Raw genomic sequence first — 21617 nt, forward strand, 5'->3', positions numbered from 1 at the left:
GAGGATTGTACTGATTTTCGTCTGTATGTTTTTACCATGAACACAAAGCGAGGAGAAAGGTGAGGAACAGACAAGAACTACAACAAACAGCGTAATCAATAAATCAGAAGAAGGTACACCGCTTATCACTGTGACAACTACGTCTCGCAACAAACGCCTGAGAATAGGAGCGCTAATACGTTTACAACTGCCATCATAAATCTGGGGCGGGTCGGGCGTGCACCGCGCTACGTAACTCACGGGCAGTTGGCGTGAGGTAGCGACCAGTTTTGAGTTAGGTCGTGTCGAGCAGCAAGAGTAAATTCACTCCGAGCATTACCTCTGGTTTGTGTGTTTGTTTTGCGCCAACGAGGACGGAGTGATGTAATCGGTTCATCAGCTTTCACGACGTGTTTGTCATAAGCAGTGTTACAGTGCATCAGGATCACGAGAATCCTACAGCATCAACAGGTATTGGAGATACGGAGTGCGGAGTAGTGTTTCTCAGCCTCACCTTCACATCTGTGCCTTGATATACAGGTAACAGCTTACACGGGCTCGTGTCTGACGTCGAACCATCGATTTAGATACGAACATATAAGTGTAATGTATCAAAAATATTTTCAGAATTACTGAGTGATATAGTGCAGTGGGAAAATTATGTCGACCCAGGGACTTCGAAACATAGTATGTACTGAATGAGGCATCACGAGAGAGGTTTTCGAAACTAGTTTTTGCTCTGTTTATGATGATTTCTCTGTCGACGACATTGTACGATATGAAAAGAGTTACAGAAATGATTCCTTAAAATAGAATGTGTTATAGGGCTACTGAATTTATTACAGTCTATGTCTATCGTTACCTGAATGAATTGTAGCAGCGTATCATCGTAAGAACATGCACATGTTATAAGTTACAAGCGAACGGTGGTCGATGATTTTTGTAGTGTATGGTTCTGCCCCTGCCAGTACTTGGTAGTAGTAAGCGTAGTCTAGCGTGTTGACTGCCCTTCGTTATCTTTAAGAACCTAAGTTTGACTGATAAGAAAACATAGACACAACAGTTTAAAGTTTATTACTAAGCGTAGAAAAGCTCTCAAGCGATTCTATAACTGTAACCGTCGCACTTTTGATAGTCCTCGAATTAAAAGAAATCTTTACAGTTTGTAACGCGCGTGTCACAGAATGATCGGTAGAAATATTTTAAAATTTAACTAAACGGCGACGCCAAAAGGTTCTTGACATTGAAAATACATTTTAAAATTATCAGTTTACTTTTTTCGTTTTCCGTACCACAATCGGTAGAAAAGGGACCCTTCCTTATACGATCGCTTCGTTGTCCGTCCGTCTGTTAAGACTCGTTTTTCTCAGGAACAGGTACAGCTGTCAAGTCGAAATTTATTTCAAATACTGAAGTCTACGGTCCTTTGGAGACGAAAAGAATTTAAGCTTCAATTAATGCATTAAAAATAAGGTCATTTACTTCTCTTACGTTTGCTAAAACACTCATCAAAACCCTTTAGGGTACGTCCCGTTGACCTAGATGCGTGGAAGTTTTCACAGCAAAAGTAAAAGAAAAAAAAACTGGAAAACTGCTAATCTGTAATTACATCAGATAAAACATATTATTTTTGCTATTTGTTGACTGACTATCTGTGTGTCCATCTTGTTAACACCCCCTTTTCTTATAACGGGCACAAGTATCAATTTGAAATTTGTGTCGAATACTAAAGTCTAGGATTCCTTGGCACTGTAAGTCAATGCAGTCAAAAGACACGGCCATTTGTGTCACATATTTTGATACTTACAAACTCACTCATCAAACCTATAGATAAACTGTCTATATACATAATTAAGTTTGTACGGAACCGTCAGAGCGTGAGTCTTAATCGCACTTATCCGGTTTCGTGTTTACAAAACTCGAACATTAAACATTTACTAACGTAACTGTTATATCATTCTTCTGACGTAAATATTTTATTATACCTGACACTGCCAGCGTAGTTGAAGTCGATCCTTAAATATAGTGCTGTTGTCTCTCTTAGGAAACCTTTTATTTGCCAAGATCGCAAGGAAGGATACATCGGTTACTAGTTTCGACCCGGTAAATGGTCATCGTCATATCACATAACAGAAAGCAGTGTCTGTATCGATTACTGAAACAAGACACTTCGTCACAGTCATGTTTGCAATTACAAATAATTTGTGAATTTGGGATTGTAAACATGATTGTGACAAAGCATCTTGCTCAAGTAGTCGATGTAGACAGTGCTTTATATTATGTGATTTGAAGATGACCATTCAACTGGTCGAAATAGTAATGTATCCTCCTTTGCGATCAAGCCAAATAAAAAATTGTGAGCGATTGTATCTTCATTTCTTTCGCCCGTCTTCCGTCTCTGAATCACGTTTACGTACGTCGATTCCATCTACAATAACAGAAGGTCTTAAATCTCGCAGAAGCTACTTTAGATCCGACTCAAATTGTTCATGTAGCTATCACGTAATCTCTCGTCTACTCAATATGCCTGAGAAGTTTAACATAACTGAAACATGTAGACAAGAGCAGATCCTAGACTTTTCCGAAAGAGTCTACAGACAAAACGATACATGCTGCTTATCATTTGATTTGTAACTAATTTCACTCTATACAGAACATTTAAAGATATCCATTGCTCTGTTGGCTACACCTCAAAGGTCATAGCTCTGCTTAATGTACTCCCCAACAAGAGGTTGACGCTATGTCCACCACTCGAATACAAAACCTTATCTACGTCTACATCTACATCTACATCTACATTCATACTTCGCAAGCCACCCAACAGTGTGTGGCGGAGGGCACTTTACGTGCCACTGTCATTAAATCCCTTTCCTTTTCCAGTGGCGTATGGTTCGCGAGAAGAACGACTGCCGGAAAGCCTCCGTGCGCCCTCGAATCTCTCTAATTTTACATTCGTGATCTCCTCGGAAGGTATAAGATGTGAGAAGCAATATATTCGATACCTCATCCAGAAACACACCCTCTCTAAACCTGGACAGCAAGCTACACCGCGCCTTTCTTGCAGAGTCTGCCACTTGAGTTTGCTAAACATCTCCGTAACGCTATCACGCTTACCAGATAACCCTGTGACGAAACGCGCCGTTCTTCTTTGGATCTTCTCTATCTCTTCCGTCAACCCGACCTGGTACGGATCCCACACTGATGAGCAATACTCAAGTATAGGTCGAACAAGTGTTTTCTAAGCCACCTCCTTTGTTGATGGACTACATTTTTTAAGGACTCTCCCAATGAATCTCAACCTGGTACCCGCCTTACACGCCTTACCAACAATTAATTTTATATGATAATTCCTCTTCAAATCGTTCCGCACGCATAATCCCAGATATTTTACAGAAGTAACTGCTACCAGTGTTTGTTCTGCTATCATATAATCATACAATAAAGGATGCTTCTTTCTATGTATTCGCAATACATTACATTTGTCTATGTCAACGGTCAGTTGCCACTCCCTGCACCAAGTGCCTATCCACTGCACATCTTCCTGCATTTCGCTGCAATTTTCTAATGCTGCAACTTCTCTGTATACTACAGCATCATCCGCGAAAAGCCGCATGGAACTTCCGACACTATCTACTAGGTCATTTATATATATATTCTGAAAAGCAATGGTCCCATGACCATGAAATTACCTTAACGTCTGTAGACGTCTCTCCATTGAGAACAACATGCTGTGTTCTGTTTGCTAAAAACTCTTCAATCCTGCCACACAGCTGGTCTGATATTCCGTAGGCTCTTACTTTGTTTATCAGGCGACAGTGCAGAACTGTATCGAACGCCTTCCGGAAGTCAAGGAAAATGGAATCTACCTGGAGCCTGTATCTAATATTTTCTGGGTCTTATGAAGAAATAAAGCGAGTTGGGTCTCACACGATCGCTGTTTCTGGAATCCATGTTGATTCCTACAGAGTAGATTCTGGGTTTCCAGAAACGACATGATACGCGAGCAAAAAACATGTTCTAAAATTCTACAACAGGTCGACGTCAGGGATATAGGTCTATAGTTTTGCGCTTCTGCTCGACGACCCTTCTTGATGACTGGGACTACCTGTCCAATGATTTGGAACCTTCCGTTCCTCTAGAGACTTGCGGTACACTGCTGTTAGAAGGGGGGCAAGTTCTTTCGCGTACTCTGTGTAGAATCGAATTGGTATCCCGTCAGGTCCTGTGGACTTTCCTCTGTTGAGTGATTCCAGTTGCTTTTCTATTCCTTGGACACTTATTTCGATGTCACCCATTTTTTCGTTTGTGCGAGGATTTAGAGAAGGAACGGTAGTGCGGTCTTCCTCTGTGAAACAGCTTTGGAAAAAGGTGTTTAGTATTTCAGCTTTACGCGTGTCATCCTCTGTTTCAATGCCATCATCATCCCGGAGTGTCTGGATATGCTGTATCGAGCCACTTACTGATTTAACGTAAGACCAAAACTTCCTAGGATTTTCTGTCAAGTCGGTACATAGAATTTTACTTTCGGATTCACTGAACGCTTTACGCATAGCTCTCTTTACGCTAACTTTGACATAGTTTAGCTTCTGTTTGTCTGAGAGGTTTTGACTGCGTTTAAACTTGCAGTGAAGCTCTCTTTGCTTTCGCAGTAGTTTCCTAACTTTGTTGTTAAACCACGGTGGATTTTTCCCGTCCCTCACAGTTTTACTCGGCACGTATCTGTCTAAAACCCATTTTACGATTGCCTTGAACTTTTTCCATAAACACTCAACATTGTCAGTGTCGGAACAGAAATTTTCGTTTTGATCTGTTAGGTAGTCTGAAATCTGCCTTCTATTACTCTTGCTAAACAGATAAATCTTCCTCCCTTTTTTATATTCCTACTTACTTCCATATTCAGGGATGCTGCAACGGCCTTATGATCACTGATTCCCTGTTCTGCGCTTACAGAGTCGAAAAGTTCAGGTCTGTTTGTTGTCAGTAGGTCCAAGATGTTATCTCCACGAGTCGGTTCTCTGTTTAATTGCTCGATGTAATTTTCAGATAGTGAACTCAGTATAATGTCACTCGATGCTCTGTCCCTACCACCCGTCCTAAACATCTGAGTGTCCCAGTCTATATCTGGTAAATTGAAATCTCCACCTAAGACTATAACATGCTGAGAAAATTTATGTGAAATGTATTCCAGATTTTCTCTCAGTTGTTCTGCCACTAATGCTGCTCAGTCGGGAGGTCGGTAAAAGGAGCCAATTATTAACCTAGCTCGGTTGTTGAGTGTAACCTCAACCCATAATAATTCACAGGACCTATCCACTTCCATTTCACTACAGGATAAACTACTACTAACAGTGACAAACACGCCACCACCGGTTGCATGCAATCTATCCTTTCTAAACACCATCTGTGCCTTTGTAAAAATTTCGGCAGAACTTATCTCTGGCTTCAGCCAGCTTTCCGTACCTATAACGATTTCAGCTTCGGTGCTTTCTATCAGCGCTTGAAGTTCCGGTACTTTACCAATGCAGCTTCGACAGTTTACAATTACAATACCTATTGCTGCTTGGTCCCCGCATGTCCTGACTTTGCCCCGCACCCTTTGAGGCTGTTGCCCTTTCTGTACTTGCCCGAGGCCATCTAACCTAAAAAACCGCCCAGTCCATGCCACACAACCCCTGCTACCCGGGTAGCCGCCTGCTGTGTGTAGTGGACTCCTGACCTATCCAGCGGAACCCGAAACCCCACCGCCCTATTGCGCAAGTCGAGGAATCTGCAGCCCACACGGTCGCAGAACCGTCTCAGCCTCTGATTCAGACCCTCCACTCGGCTCTGTGCCAAAGGTCCACAGTCAGTCCTGTCGACGGTGCTGCAGATGGTGAGCTCTGCTTTCATCCCGCTAGCGAGACTGGCAGTCTTCACCAAATCAGATAGCCGACAGCCAGAGAGGATTTCCTCCGATCCATAGCGACACACATCATTGGTGCCGACATGAGCGACCATCTGCAGATGGGTGCACCCTGTACCCTTCATGGCATCCGGAAGGACCCTTTCCACATCAGGAATGACTCCCCCCGGTATGCACACGGAGTGCACATTAGTTTTCTTCCCTTCTCTTGCTGCCATATCCCTAAGGAGCCCCATTATGCGCCTGACTTTGGAGCTCCCAACTACCAGTAAGCCCCCCCTCTGCGACCGTCCGGATCTTGCAGACTGAGGGGCAACTTCTGGAACAGGACAAGCAGCCATGTCCGGCCGAAGTTCAGTATCAGCCGGAGACAGAGCCTGAAACCGGTTCGTTAGACAACTGGAGAGGCCTTCCGTTCAGCCCTCCGGAATGTCTTTCGCCCCCTGCCACACCTCGAGACTACCTCCCATTCTACCACGGGTGAGGGGTCAGCCTCAATGTGAGCAGTATCCCGGGCAGCCACAGCCGTAGTCCGATCGGGGGATGCGTGGGACGAGATATCCGTCCCCGACAAACTCAAATCTGGACCCCCACAGTGATGCCCATTGGCAACAACTTCAAGCTGCGTGACCGAAGCCAACACTACCTGAAGCTGCGAGCGAAGGGATGCGAACCCAGCCCGCATCCGAACACAGCAGTTGCAGTCACAGTCACGTTCAAAACTGACGTTGTTATTGGCCCACAGTGCTGAAATACCTGTAATGTATCTTAAAATACATTGAAAGCATTATATGAATGTAACGTTTGATTCCATGCTTCTAAAAATAACTATAAACTTCCTACGTTGAGTGCTTTTAAGCAGCCCACCACGCCAGCCTATCTTGTGGGAAGCCTCTTCATCTCTGCATAACTACTGCAACCTGCACTCACTTTAACCTGCTTGACTATGCACGACCCTTGGTCTCACTCTACAAGTTTTGCCCCCATACTTTCCCTCCAGCACCAAACTGAAGCAAGTTGTAATCCAACATGTTGTACAGAGAGTTCACACGCTGTCTTAGCCAGCTCGAACACCAGATCTGTCTCTGTTCGAGCACAGATGGTGCATGGGGGCTTAATTAAAATGCAATAATTTTAGTAGCTGTGTGTCCGGTTACGAAGTCTCGTAACTGGTTGTCCCTGACTAGTGTTAGTACGCTATCTGACTGCATAAAATAACAATAAAGAATGAAAGGAAATTTCCGTTAACACAATTGATTAATTAAGTCCCCTGCAACTATAAAAGCTACGAAACAGCAAAGCACAAGTGTAACTGTTCTGTGTGTGGAAGTGTGATTCAACGTGCATGTATCTGGCACTCTTCCTCATTACGACAAGATATTTTAAACACCATTTACAATGAACTAATTGAAAAACCACCACCACCACCACCATCATCATCATCATCATCATTTAAGACTGATTATGCCTTTCAGCGTTCAGTCTGGAGCATAGCCCCCCCCCCCCCCCCTATACAGTTCCTCCATGATCCCCTATTCAGTGCTAACATTGGTGCCTCTTCTGATGTTAAACCTATTACTTCAAAATCATTCTTAACCGAATCCATTATTCTCCTCGGTCTGCCCCGACTCCTCCTACCCTCTACTGCTGAATCCATGAGTCTCTTGGGTAACCTTGCTTCTCCCATGCGTGTAACATGACCCCACCATCTAAGCCTGTTCGCCCTGACTGCTACATCTATAGAGTTCATTCCCAGTTTTTCTTTGATTTCCTCATTGTGGACACCCTCCTGCCATTGTTCCCATCTACTAGTACCTGCAATCATCCTAGCTACTTTCATATCCGTAACCTCAACCTTGTTGATAAGGTAACCTGAATCCACCCAGCTTTTGCTCCATACAACAAAATTGGTCGAAAGATTGAACGGTGCACTTAGTCTTGGTACTGACTTCCTTCTTGCAGAAGAGAGTAGATCGTAGCTGAGCGCTCACTGCATTAGCTTTGCTACACCTCTCTTCCAATTCTTTCGCTATGTTGCCATTCTGTGAGAATATGCATCCTAAGTACTTGAAACCGTCCACCTGTTCTAACTTTGTTCCTCCTATTTGGCACTGCTGGTGACTCCTGTGGATGCCTTGGGCAGATGGAGGGAATATTTTGAAGAGTTGAACAATGTAGGTGAAAATGCGATCAGTAATGTTTCAGATTTCGAGGTAGAATGGGATAGGAATGATGATGGAAATAGGATCACATTTGAGGAAGTGGAAAAAATGGTCAATAGATTGCAGTGCAATAAAGCGGCTGGGGTGGATGAAATTAAGTCGGAACTCATCAAATACAGTGGAATGTCAGGTCTTACATGGCTACACAGGATAATTGAAATGGCCTGGGAGTCGGGACAGGTTCCATCAGACTGGACAAAAGCAGTAATCACACCAATCTTTAAACATGGAAACAGAGAAGATTGTAACAACTACAGAGGTATCTCTTTAATCAGCGTTGTGGGTAAAATCTTCTCAGGTATTGTTGAAAGGAAAGTGCGAGTATTAGTTGAGGACCAATTGGATGAAAATCACTGTGGGTTTAGGCCTCTTAGAGGTTGTCAGGACCAGATCTTTAGCTTATGGCAAATAATGGAGAAGTGTTATGAGTGGAACAGGGAATTGTATCTATGCTTTATAGATCTAGAAAAGGCATATGACCAGGTTCCTAGGAGGAAGTTATTGTCTGTTCTACAAGATTATGGAATAGGAGGCAAACTTTTGCAAGCAATTAAAGGTCTTTACATGGATAGTCAGGCAGCAGTTAGAGTTGACGGTAAATTGAGTTCATGGTTCAGAGTAGTTTCAGGGGTAAGACAAGGCTGCAACCTGTCTCCACTGTTGTTCATATTATTTATGGATCATATGTTGAAAACAATAGACTGGCTGGGTGAGATTAAGATATGTGAACACAAAATAAGCAGTCTTACATATGCGGATGACTTAGTTGTGATGGCAGATTCGATTGAAAGCTTGCAAAGTAATATTTCAGAGCTAGATCAGAAATGTAAGGACTATGGTATGAAGATTAGCATCTCCAAAACGAAAGTAATGTCAGTAGGAAAGAAATATAAACGGATTGAAAAACCAGAAATAGTATAATTGCACATAGAAACCACAATTACAAGTCTAATACATGAACACGAGCCAGATGCTTTGTTAACTGAACCTGTGACCAAGAGGCATTATCATTAAGGAAATGTGAAATAAAAAAATTTTTTTACCTCCATATATATTGACAAAAAATACACTGTGATCATTGCAACATCTTCCATCTATACATTACACCAACCGAACAGCATCTACTCTCTCGCCCAACAGAACAACAACTGCACACGACATCCTCTGGACTAGTACTGCACTCGACATTCTCTCAACAAGCTCTGCCCACGACAACCTCTGAACTACTACTGCCCCAGCGGAGGCGGCGGAATAATAATCTTTGGCGCAATCTCTGGCGCTGAGACTCAGTGTAGCCACCTTTCATATGCCTCTCCTCCATGGGCTAGAATTTGATGGTATTTTTGCCAGCATTGGTGATGAAAATACCACCAAATTCGTCCAGAAATACAGACAAAAATAAAACATGATATAAGTAAGTAAATATCAAATAACTAAATAAATTTTGGCTTTGCACTGATCCTTCAATAACCTAATATAAAAAATACAGTAAGGAATACAAATGCTTGCATACATGTGATTTTACATAATAGTTTACGCAAGTATTATTTGTCTGAGTGGTTAAACAATTCAATCAATAGCACCAGCAATGACGAATAGGTGCAGGTAAGAGTCTCACAACATTTCATAAACAGTAAATACACAAAAAATCAGTTTATACGAATATTCACATAAAATCTTTTCAATAGTTCAATAAACAAGTAGCACTCCTCAGAGTAGTTGACAGTTCCAACAGTAGCACCCATCAATGGTCAACAGGTGCAAATAGCAGTCCCATAACATTTCATCAGCAGTATTTAAACAGCTCCAACACTGGCACCCAGCAATGACGACCAGGTGCAGACACCGACAAGTGACATTATCTCAGTAGCAGCAGTTCCATCAGTGGCACCCAGTAATGTTGTACAGGTGCAGACACCAACAAGTGACATCATCTTAGTAGAAGCAATTCCATCAGTGGCACCCAGCAATGTTGAACAAGTGCAGACAGCAACAAATGTCATCGTCTCAGTAGAAGCAGTTCCATCAGTGGCACCCAGTAATGTTGAACAGGTGCAAACAGCAACAAGCGACATCATCTCAGTAGCAGCAGTTCCATCAGTGGCACCCAGCGATGGCGACCAGATGCAGGCAGCAAGAAGCGACATAATTTCAGTAGAAGCAGTTCCATCAGTGGCACCTAGCAATGTTGAACAGGTGCAGACACCAACAAGTGACATCATCTTAGTAGAAGCAGTTCCATCAGTGGCACCTAGCAATGGCGAGCAGGTGCAGACAGCAACAAGTAACATCATTTCAGTAGAAGCAGTTCCATCAGTGGCACCCAGCGATGGCGACCAGATGCAGGCAGCAAGAAGCGACATAATTTCAGTAGAAGCAGTTCCATCAGTGGCACCCAGCAATGTTGAGCAGGTGCAGACAGCAACAAGCGACATTATCTCAGTAGCAGCAGCTCCATCAGTGGCACCCAGCAATGTTGAACAGGTGCAGACAGCAACAAGTAACATTATCTCAGTAGAAGAAGTTCCAACAGTGGCACCCAGCAATGTTGAACAGGTGCAGATAGCAACAAGTGACATCGTCTCAGTAGAAGCAGTTCCATCAGTGGCACCCAGAAATGTTGAACAGGTGCAGACACCAACAAGTGACACCATCTCAGTAGCAGCAGTTCCATCAGTGGCACCCAGCAATGGCGAGCAGGTGCAGACAGCAACAAGTAACATCATTCCAGTAGAAGCAGTTCCATCAGTGGCACCTAGCAATGTTGAACAGGTGCAGACAGCAACAACTGACATCATCTGAGAAGAAGCAGATCCATCAGTGGCACCCAGTAATGTTGAACAGGTGCAGACACCAACAAGTGACTTCATCTTAGTAGAAGCAGTTCCATCAGTGTCACCTAGCAATGTTGAACAGGTGCAGACACCAACAAGTGACATCATCTTAGTAGAAGCAGTTCCATCAGTGGCACCTAGCAATGGCGAGCAGGTGCAGACAGCAACAAGTAACATCATTTCAGTAGAAGCAGTTCCATCAGTGGCACCTAGCAATGTTGAACAGGTGCAGACACCAACAAGTGACATCATCTCAGAAGAAGCAGATCCATCAGTGGCACCCAGTAATGTTGAACAGGTGCAGACAGCAACAAGTGACATAATTTCAGCAGAAGCATTTCCAACAGTGGCACCCAGTAATGTTGAACAGGTGCAGACAGCAACAAGTAACATTATGTCAGTAGAAGCAGTTCCATCAGTGGCACCCAGCAATGTTGAGCAGGTGCAGACAGCAACAAGTGACATTATCTCAGTAGCAGCAGCTCCATCAGTGGCACCCAGCAATGTTGAACAGGTGCAGACAGCAACAAGTAACATTATCTCAGTAGAAGAAGTTCCAACAGTGGCACCCAGCAATGTTGAACAGGTGCAGATAGCAACAAGTGACATCATCTCAGTAGAAGCAGTTCCATCAGTGGCACCCAGTAATGTTGAACAGGTGCAGACACCAACAAGTGACATCATCTTAGTAGAAGCAGGTCCATCAGTGGCACCCACCAATGTTGAACAGGTGCAGACAGCAACAAATGACATCGTCTCAGTAGAAGCAGTTCCATCAGTGGCACCCAGAAATGTTGAACAGGTGCAGACACCAACAAGTGACACCATCTCAGTAGCAGCAGTTCCATCAGTGGCACCCAGCAATGGCGAGCAGGTGCAGACAGCAACAAGTAACATCATTCCAGTAGAAGCAGTTCCATCAGTGGCACCTAGCAATGTTGAACAGGTTCAGACAGCAACAACTGACATCATCTGAGAAGAAGCAGATCCATCAGTGGCACCCAGTAATGTTGAACAGGTGCAGACACCAACAAGTGACTTCATCTTAGTAGAAGCAGTTCCATCAGTGGCACCTAGCAATGTTGAACAGGTGCAGACACCAACAAGTGACATCATCTTAGTAGAAGCAGTTCCATCAGTGGCACCTAGCAATGGCGAGCAGGTGCAGACAGCAACAAGTAACATCATTTCAGTAGAAGCAGTTCCATCAGTGGCACCTAGCAATGTTGAACAGGTGCAGACACCAACAAGTGACATCATCTCAGAAGAAGCAGATCCATCAGTGGCACCCAGTAATGTTGAACAGGTGCAGACAGCAACAAGTGACATAATTTCAGCAGAAGCATTTCCAACAGTGGCACCCAGCAATGTTGAACAGGTGCAGACAGCAACAAGTAACATTATGTCAGTAGAAGCAGTTCCATCAGTGGCACCCAGCAATGTTGAGCAGGTGCAGACAGCAACAAGTGACATTATCTCAGTAGCAGCAGCTCCATCAGTGGCACCCAGCAATGTTGAACAGGTGCAGACAGCAACAAGTAACATTATCTCAGTAGAAGAAGTTCCAACAGTGGCACCCAGCAATGTTGAACAGGTGCAGATAGCAACAAGTGACATCATCTCAGTAGAAGCAGTTCCATCAGTGGCACCCAGTAATGTTGAACAGGTGCAGACACCAACAAGTGACATCATCTTAGTAGAAGCAGGTCCATCAGTGGCACCCACCAATGTTGAACAGGTGCAGACAGCAACAAATGACATCGTCTCAGTAGAAGCAGTTCCATCAGTGGCACCCAGAAATGTTGAACAGGTGCAGACACCAACAAGTGACACCATCTCAGTAGCAGCAGTTCCATCAGTGGCACCCAGCAATGGCGAGCAGGTGCAGACAGCAACAAGTAACATCATTCCAGTAGAAGCAGTTCCATCAGTGGCACCTAGCAATCTTGAACAGGTGCAGACAGCAACAACTGACATCATCTGAGAAGAAGCAGATCCATCAGTGGCACCCAGTAATGTTGAACAGGTGCAGACACCAACAAGTGACTTCATCTTAGTAGAAGCAGTTCCATCAGTGTCACCTAGCAATGTTGAACAGGTGCAGACACCAACAAGTGACATCATCTTAGTAGAAGCAGTTCCATCAGTGGCACCTAGCAATGGCGAGCAGGTGCAGACAGCAACAAGTAACATAATTTCAGTAGAAGCAGTTCCATCAGTGGCACCTAGCAATGTTGAACAGGTGCAGACACCAACAAGTGACATCATCTCAGAAGAAGCAGATCCATCAGTGGCACCCAGTAATGTTGAACAGGTGCAGACAGCAACAAGTGACATAATTTCAGCAGAAGCAGTTCCAACAGTGGTACCCAGCAATGTTGAACAGGTGCAGACAGCAACAAGTAACATTATGTCAGTAGAAGCAGTTCCAACAGTGGCACCCAGCAATGTTGAACAGGTGCAGGTAACAGTCCATAATATTCACTATCAATAATTAAACAGTTCATCAGAGTTTATCAGCAGAAATTAAACATTTCTAAGTGGCACCCATCAATGATAATAGGTGCAAGCATGAACAACAGTTTGAATGCACACACAATTGTTTTTACAAAATTATTATGAATGCTCTTACACTAAACATACTAATTATAATAAACACACAAATGATATCAGACAATTGTCATATTAACTATTACAAATACACAAATATCAGTAAACCTAAAATATTTATGGGTGTCAGTGCTAGCCACAACAAACAAGTAAAATAATATTTAGGAGGTAGGTCGGTACCAATTATTTGGGATTAGGAAAGGAAAACACACAAAACACACTCACTCATCTTTGTAATTGAATAGTGTTAACTGTGTAAATGCAATTCTGTCAAAATTTGATGTTCAATATGTGTATCAAGTAGTAGTGGCAACAGTGTAAAACAGTCAATAATGGTCAACGTCATAGTCATCATGTCAAGACCAATGTTTGCCAAGCCAAATCAAAATGTACTGTTGCTGAACAACTGTCAGTGTGCCAAGATATGCAAGAAAAGTATATACTGATTATTGATTTAACAAATGTGTGTGTAGACAATCTTCCTTCCACTGGAGTGTTCTAGTCTGCCATCTTCATCCTCCTTGTTCCATATAAACCAACAAAAAAAAAAAAAAAATGCTCCTCACTTACTTTGCCTCTTATCCACCAAAACTCCAATAATCATCAGCATCACATAATCTTAATACTTCAATAATACCTCTTACGTCGATACATAGAAATCTTATCATCAATATAAATTACCTTACCTCTTGTCCACCAAAACTCCAAAAATCATCATCACGCCATCTCAATACCTCAATAATACCTCTTCAATACGTCCATACATATAAACCTTATCACGAATATCATTTCACTTCTGTAACAACTCTTTCCTCTTGTCAGTCTCCTCAAACAAGTACAGATAAAATCCTAGTGCAAACTTCAATTCATAATCCCATACAATCTGAAGACACAATGTCCACCTGACCCAAACCTTCTACTCATTATGAATTATAAAATACATTTTGGTTACCTTGTCCATCATTAAATAAAAGAAATGCATACTTGACCTCTAACAGCCTTTAGTTTGAATAACTTTCAGTAAGTAGGTACGACTTGTTGTTGTTGTGGTCTTCAGTCCTGAGACTGGTTTGATGCAGCTCTCCATGCTAGGTACGACTACAGAGTATGAATGATCACATAAGACTTTGAATGAATAAATCGTAATATTTCACAGTGTGTACACCACTTCAAGAATCATGGCAAAAAAGAAGCAAACATGTGGAGTATTTTTTTGTGTCAAGTGTCAGTTGCTATAACAAATGCTCACGAAGAATGCAGTGTAATAACTGTCAATGGTCTAAACCTAGTGTTGGTATTTCATGTCGTTAGGTTCCTTCCAATTAGCATAAATTTATACAGCTTCCATAAAACCTCCAGGTCATCTGACTTCAATGAAGTTTCTTGTACCAATGTCGTTCGCAGAATTATAGCAGTTCATTTTCTTATCTAAAAATACACTCCTGGAAATTGAAATAAGAACACCGTGAATTCATTGTCCCAGGAAGGGGAAACTTTATTGACACATTCCTGGGGTCAGATACATCACATGATCACACTGACAGAACCACAGGCATATAGACACAGGCAACAGAGCATGCACAATGTCGGCACTAGTACAGTGTATATCCACCTTTCGCAGCAATGCAGGCTGCTATTCTCCCATGGAGACGATCGTAGAGATGCTGGATGTAGTCCTGTGGAACGGCTTGCCATGCCATTTCCACCTGGCGCCTCAGTTGGACCAGCGTTCGTGCTGGACGTGCAGACCGCGTGAGACGACGCTTCATCCAGTCCCAAACATGCTCAATGGGGGACAGATCCGGAGATCTTGCTGGCCAGGGTAGTTGACTTACACCTTCTAAAGCACGTTAGGTGTCACGGGATACATGCGGATGTGCATTGTCCTGTTGGAACAGCAAGTTCCCTTGCCGGTCTAGGAATGGTAGAACGATGGGTTCGATGACGGTTTGGATGTACCGTGCACTATTCAGTGTCCCCTCGACGATCACCAGTGGTGTACGGCCAGTGTAGAAGATCGCTCCCCACACCATGATGCCGGGTGTTGGCCCTGTGTGCCTCGGTCGTATGCAGTCCTGATTGTGGCGCTCACCTGCACGGCGCCAAACACGCATACGACCATCATTGGCACCAAGACAGAAGCGACTCTCATCGCTGAAGACGACACGTCTCCATTCGTCCCTCCATTCACGCCTGTCGCGACACCACTGGAGGCGGGCTGCACGATGTTGGGGCGTGAGCGGAAGACGGCCTAACGGCGTGCGGGACCGTAGCCCAGCTTCATGGAGACGGTTGCGAATGGTCCTCGCCGATACCCCAGGAGCAACAGTGTCCCTAATTTGCTGGGAAGTGGCGGTGCGGTCCCCTACCGCACTGCGTAGGATCCTGCGGTTTTGGCGTGCATCCGTGCATCGCTGCGGTCCGGTCCCAGGTCGACGGGCACGTGCACCTTCCGCCGACCACTGGCGACAACATCGATGTACTGTGGAGACCTCACGCCCCACGTGTTGAGCAATTCGACGGTACGTCCACCCGGCCTCCCGCATGCCCACTATACGCCCACGCTCAAAGTCCGTCAACTGCACAAACGGTTCACGTCCACGCTGTCGCGGCATGCTACCAGTGTTAAAGACTGCGATGGAGCTCCGTATGCCACGGCAAACTGGCTGACACTGACGGCGGCGGTGCACAAATGCTGCGCAGCTAGCGCCATTCGACGGCCAACACCGCGGTTCCTGGTGTGTCCGCTGTGCCGTGCGTGTGATCATTGCTTGTACAGCCCTCTCGCAGTGTCCGGAGCAAGTATGGTGGGTCTGACACACTGGTGTCAATGTGTTCTTTTTTCCATTTCCAGGAGTGTATAAAGCACTGAGCGTAAGCAAAACATGCAATAGCGAGTAAATATACCAGTGGAGAACTGAATGTCAACAAGTGGATGTAGCACAATCCCTGCAACGAGGCTGTGCCAAGCGAACAATCTATACTTAATACCATAGTGTGACCTAAACTCCATGTTCGTACACAGTATATCAGCATTTCTATACACCAAATTAAAGAGTAGTTATGACAACAAAACAGAAGTGTGTAAATATGCAATCCATACGCAAAGCAGCAAGTATATATCTTACATAATAAACAAGTCATTAGCATCATATCAGCATAAGCAAATAAATGTTCATATGTAATCTTAATAAGTAAACAGGAAGGCGCAAGCAGATAAATCACAAAGTATGACTTACATACATAACCATATCAACACAACTAATCAGGTGACAATTATAATTTAAATAATAATCACAGCAGGCATATAATAAAAAATATGACATCAATGAAAAAGAAGAGAAGCCAAGCGATGCATAATATACATAAGTAAAAACCTTGTTCATTAATCAATCATTGTCAAAATCAGTTAACACAAAGTATAAATCACGTAATCGCGAGCAGCAAATTACGTATAAAGTACATACCTATGTAGAAATATGTTACCCGAAAAATAAACTTAATTAATCGTTACCTTTTTAGTTTATTACTTTCTTCTTCGAAATTACATTCTTCCTGAAATTTTCTCGATAGCAAGTCCTCTTAACGTCGGACACACAGAGAATTTACCTGAAGTTCTTAAATATTTTATACAACTGTATCCTGAAAAAAACTGAACGTTAATAACATAATTTATCAAGTCACTATAGCTATATACTGAATTTAATCGGAGAAATTTGACTGTGTATTTGTTTACGGCTGTCAGTGCATTCACACTGAGCGCTCGATCAGCTGTAGGTACGCGTGACGTAGGAAGTAATTGTTTGCGGTCAACGACTGCCTTGTGCGGCGCGCAGACTGACTGTTGCCTTGAGTATGTGCCGCCGCCAGAACACGGCGCGGTATCCTTGTATTCTCTGCGTGTTTATGTGTAACTGTTAGTTTCTCAAAAATATGTCATTCCACTAAAATTTTAACGTTCGATATATGATGTATTCCCTTAGAGCGACCGTGATTTAAGAGTTTCTACTTCGACAGTGTTATCATGAATAATTTTGCGCACTCTATATGGACCGTTATAAAGCAGAAAAAATTTGCAACACAAGCCTTTTCCTTTGTGAGATAAACGATGAGACTTAATTAACACCTTTTGACCAACTGACAAAGTTTTTAAACGACCAGGACGTGTAGCTGATTTCTCTCTTCTAGCAGCTGCAGATGCAATATTTTGCAGAGCCAGGTTTACAACTTCAGAATGCTGCAGTTTCCTTGTAGGCGGAAAAGGAACGATTTCAGAAATGTGATTTGTCGGTGCTTTATTTTTTAATATCAATATAGGCGGTAAAGAAGTTGAATCATTAGGGAGTTCATTCAGAATGTTTTGAAAAATACGAAGATACTGATCCCACGTTCTGTGATTCTGATGACAATAAAGACGACACAATTTATTGATTTCCTTCATCGATCTCTCTGAAGCGTTAGATTGAGGGTGAAAAAGTGAAATGAAAATTGGTTTAATCTTACGACGCCGTAAAGTACGAAGCCAAATTTTAGAGCGAAACTGTGATCCATTCTCTGGTGTAACTTTATCAACATGACCCACTTCTTAAAAAAAATGTTTGATGAAAGCATTAGATACTGAACGAGCTGTTGCTTTGCGTAGAGGTGTAAAACACACATATTTTGGTGTCAATTCCACTGCTACCAAAATGTACGCAAAACCATTAGTAGAACGAATCACTGGACCGAACAAATCGACTGCAGCCACCTCCTTTAATTTCGCTGGAATGATAGGAAAAAACGGTGCTCTGTGAGAAATAGTTGACGGCTTAGCCGTTTGACATAATTTGCATTTGGCAAGAACAAATCGAATACATTTTTCCATATTACTGAAGTAGCAATTTTCTCGTAATTTATGAAAGCATTTTCTGGGACCAAAGTGTACATAACTGAAATGTTTATACCAAATCAATTTATTAACCCACTCATCAGGAATGCAAACTAACCAAACAGAGTTGTAAACCAATTTCCGTTTAAAAAGAATATCATTGCGATCTAAATAATACTGTCTAATCGCTACGCTTTCCTTTGTCATAAGACTGGTATCTATTGTCCTGTCTGTTTCGTCTGTCATTTTCAAAATTACCGCTATAACGTCCGTTCCGATCATTATCCCTTTTCTCTGAAAATCTGTTGTGATTACCGTTACTGAAAAAATTACAAGAAGTTCCGTCGTCGTTGTCATACTCAAGTTCTTGTAGCAAAGTCTTAAAAGTTTCAATGTCGTCTTTACATCTTCCGGCTCAAGCAATGTGTCTAATCGATTGTGGCAGCTTAGTTAAAAAAAATGGAAATGCCGTGTGGCTAGGGCCTCCCGTCGAGTAGACCGTTCGCCTGGTGCAAGTCTTTCGAGTTGACGCCACTTCGGCGACTTGCGTGTCGATGGGGATGAAATGATGATGGAAGACACATAACACCCAGTCATCACGAGGCAGAGAAAATCCCTGGCCCCGCCGGGAATCGAACCCGGGACCCCGTGCGCTGGAACCGAGAATGCTACCGCAAGACCACGAGCTGCGGGCTGGAATTAGTTAAACAAATGGGAATTAATTCGGTCGGGCTATAAGGGTTGGGAAGGAATTGATTCTTTCGAATCATGTCTTCAAATTATACTGCCGGCGTGCGGAACTCAGACTGTTTAAAATTACGCTGCATAATAAGACTATGTTTGACTCTGTGTTGCGTGTTTTCGGACCAATATGCCGATAGAAATGCATGATAAAAATCATTTAAATTATTACCATCTCTAATAAGTGCGCGCATGCGCGTCGCCGGTTCGTTTTATAAATATCCAGAAAACTGTCACTTTTGGGTAAAATAGTCATATCCGGTTATTCTTTAATGATTCCTTTTCTAGACAGATTGATGGTTGAAGAGTTGTTTTGATAGTTACAAAGAATAGTAAAAGAGTAGGCAGCAGTGCAGTAAACTAAAAGGGAAATAGCACCACTACAGCTCGGGGCCCTGTGCACGCTACGGCACATATTCACTTAGTGTAGTGAATCCTCTGAGGACTTAAATAGCCACACATAAATTCCAGTTCGTGACTTAGTGGCCAATTTGGCGGAAGTGCGTACATAAATTGATCTAACCATGAACATGGATGTATGTCATTATTAGACTTGCGAAAAATCTTAAATTTCCGAACAGTTAAAAAGTGTTTGTAGTCAAAGTTTTCGCCTCGTGGTGACGAAGACCTACCGCGTCTGTCCCAGTCCGAATGTCGATTATTGTCAAGTTCGAGCGCCTGGCGCTCTCTTGTTGCATCTCGTAAATGAAATAAATTATTTTCTTCAAAACCCGCTGCTTTCGGTGATCACAAATTTCTTACGATTTCGCTTTCAATTTGTTTAATTTGCTTTCGTGACGCCTCAAATTCCCTTTTATCGCGTTCATTAAATTTTTCCCTGATTTTGAACATGTTTATTTATATTCTGGTACTCTTCTGTTTCTGCAAATGGCAATGGAGCTGTATCATCTGAATCTCTGTCCCCATTTAAACTAAGATTTGTCAATTTATCTGAAATCTCCTCAACTCTTTCCGATAAGTCACCTGTTTGTTCTTTCTGTTTATTTACGTCTTACGTAAGTGTCGCGACTCGGGTTTCAGTAATGACACATTTAGTAGTTAACTGTCTATATTGTTGTGTTAGGTTATTTATTCTGTCATTTTGTACGGATTCCTCGATTCTTTCAAATATTTCTTCCTTATCGTGTGCACGTTGAAGATTTAATTTTTGTACTATCACGCGATCTCTTTCTTCCTGTTCCTTTTGTCTAATTTCTATTGAAATTAATCTGTTATTGTGAGCATTCAAAATCGGTTGTACTTCTTCTCTAATTTCTTTTTTTAATTCATCTTTCATTTTTTTAAAACATGTCCCTATTCATGAGTCTAACCGTGTTTCCATGGTTCCCATCTCTGTTTTTAATTGAGATCCTAACTGTGATCCCAAATTTAGTATTGCACTCAACAACTGCTCCATATTAACTGGTTCGATATTCTTTTCGCCCCTAACACTTCCCGTAAAACTAACTTCCTTCGTCGTAGCTTTAAAGCTATCCGTGTTCGATACTATTCCAGAATCTTCTGTCGTTAATGTCGTATTCTGTGAATTTTTTGATTGTGAAAAATTTTGAACTGGTTAGGACTATTTTCCCGGCTTATTAAATTGTTTTCTACTTCATTATTCGTCATATTGTACTCCTGTGTTGGCGAGTTCGCCATAATAACAATTTCGTTATTCTGACTATCCATTATTTTTGCCTTCTTCATCGATCGCGTAATCATTTACAAAACATACAAAACTCGTCGCTATACGAAAAATACACCCAATGTAACACTTTATCACCAACAATACCATTCACACGAAATGCTTCCCGACAAACACGATTAACGAACAACTGAAATCTTCATAATTGCACAAAATTGTCAAACCCGTATACGAGACATCAAAAATTAAATTCTGCAAAAATACCATTAGAAGAATGACAAGACAACTACAAATGTTCAAGTACCAAATCTACACATGCAATATAGACTACAATTACTAAACTACAAATTACTACAACAATACTACTGTCTGCTATTTTCACTATCAGAAGATTTCAAGGGACGATCCGAAGCAGCGGTCGCCACGTGCATGGGGGCTTAATTAAAATGCAATAATTTTAGTAGCTGTGTGTCCGGTTACGAAGTTTCGTAACCGGTTGGCCGTGAGTAGTATTAGTATGCAATCTGACTGCATAAAATAACAATAAAGAATGAGAGGAAATTTCCGTTAACACAATTGATTAATTAAGTCCCCTGCAACTATAAAAGCTACGAAACAACGAAGCACAAGTGTAACTGTTCTGTGTGTGGAAGTGTGATTCAACGTACATGTATCTGGCACTCTTCCTCATTACTACAAGATATTTTAAACACCATTTACAATGAACTAATTGAAAAACCAGAAATAGTATAATTGCACATAGAAACCAGAATTGCAAGTCTAATACATGAACACGAGCCAGATGCTTTGTTGACTG

At 42.4% G+C, this 21617-nt stretch overlaps 1 protein-coding gene across 2 annotated transcripts in view; it reads left to right on the forward strand.

The window, feature by feature from the left end:
• The first annotated feature begins 284 nt into the window (after positions 1-284).
• The window catches only part of LOC126162281 (uncharacterized), a 64450-nt gene continuing 43117 nt past the window's right edge, over positions 285-21617 (forward strand). Inside the window, exon 1 of one of the 2 annotated variants that reach the window (XM_049918694.1) lies at positions 285-519. The gene's annotated coding sequence lies outside the window, so the exon portion shown is untranslated. The remainder of the gene's footprint in view (positions 520-21617) is intronic. The other variant, XM_049918703.1, reaches the window with a different exon arrangement.

Source organism: Schistocerca cancellata, chromosome 1, assembly GCF_023864275.1.
Source record: "Schistocerca cancellata isolate TAMUIC-IGC-003103 chromosome 1, iqSchCanc2.1, whole genome shotgun sequence".
Classification (NCBI taxonomy): domain Eukaryota; kingdom Metazoa; phylum Arthropoda; class Insecta; order Orthoptera; family Acrididae; genus Schistocerca; species Schistocerca cancellata.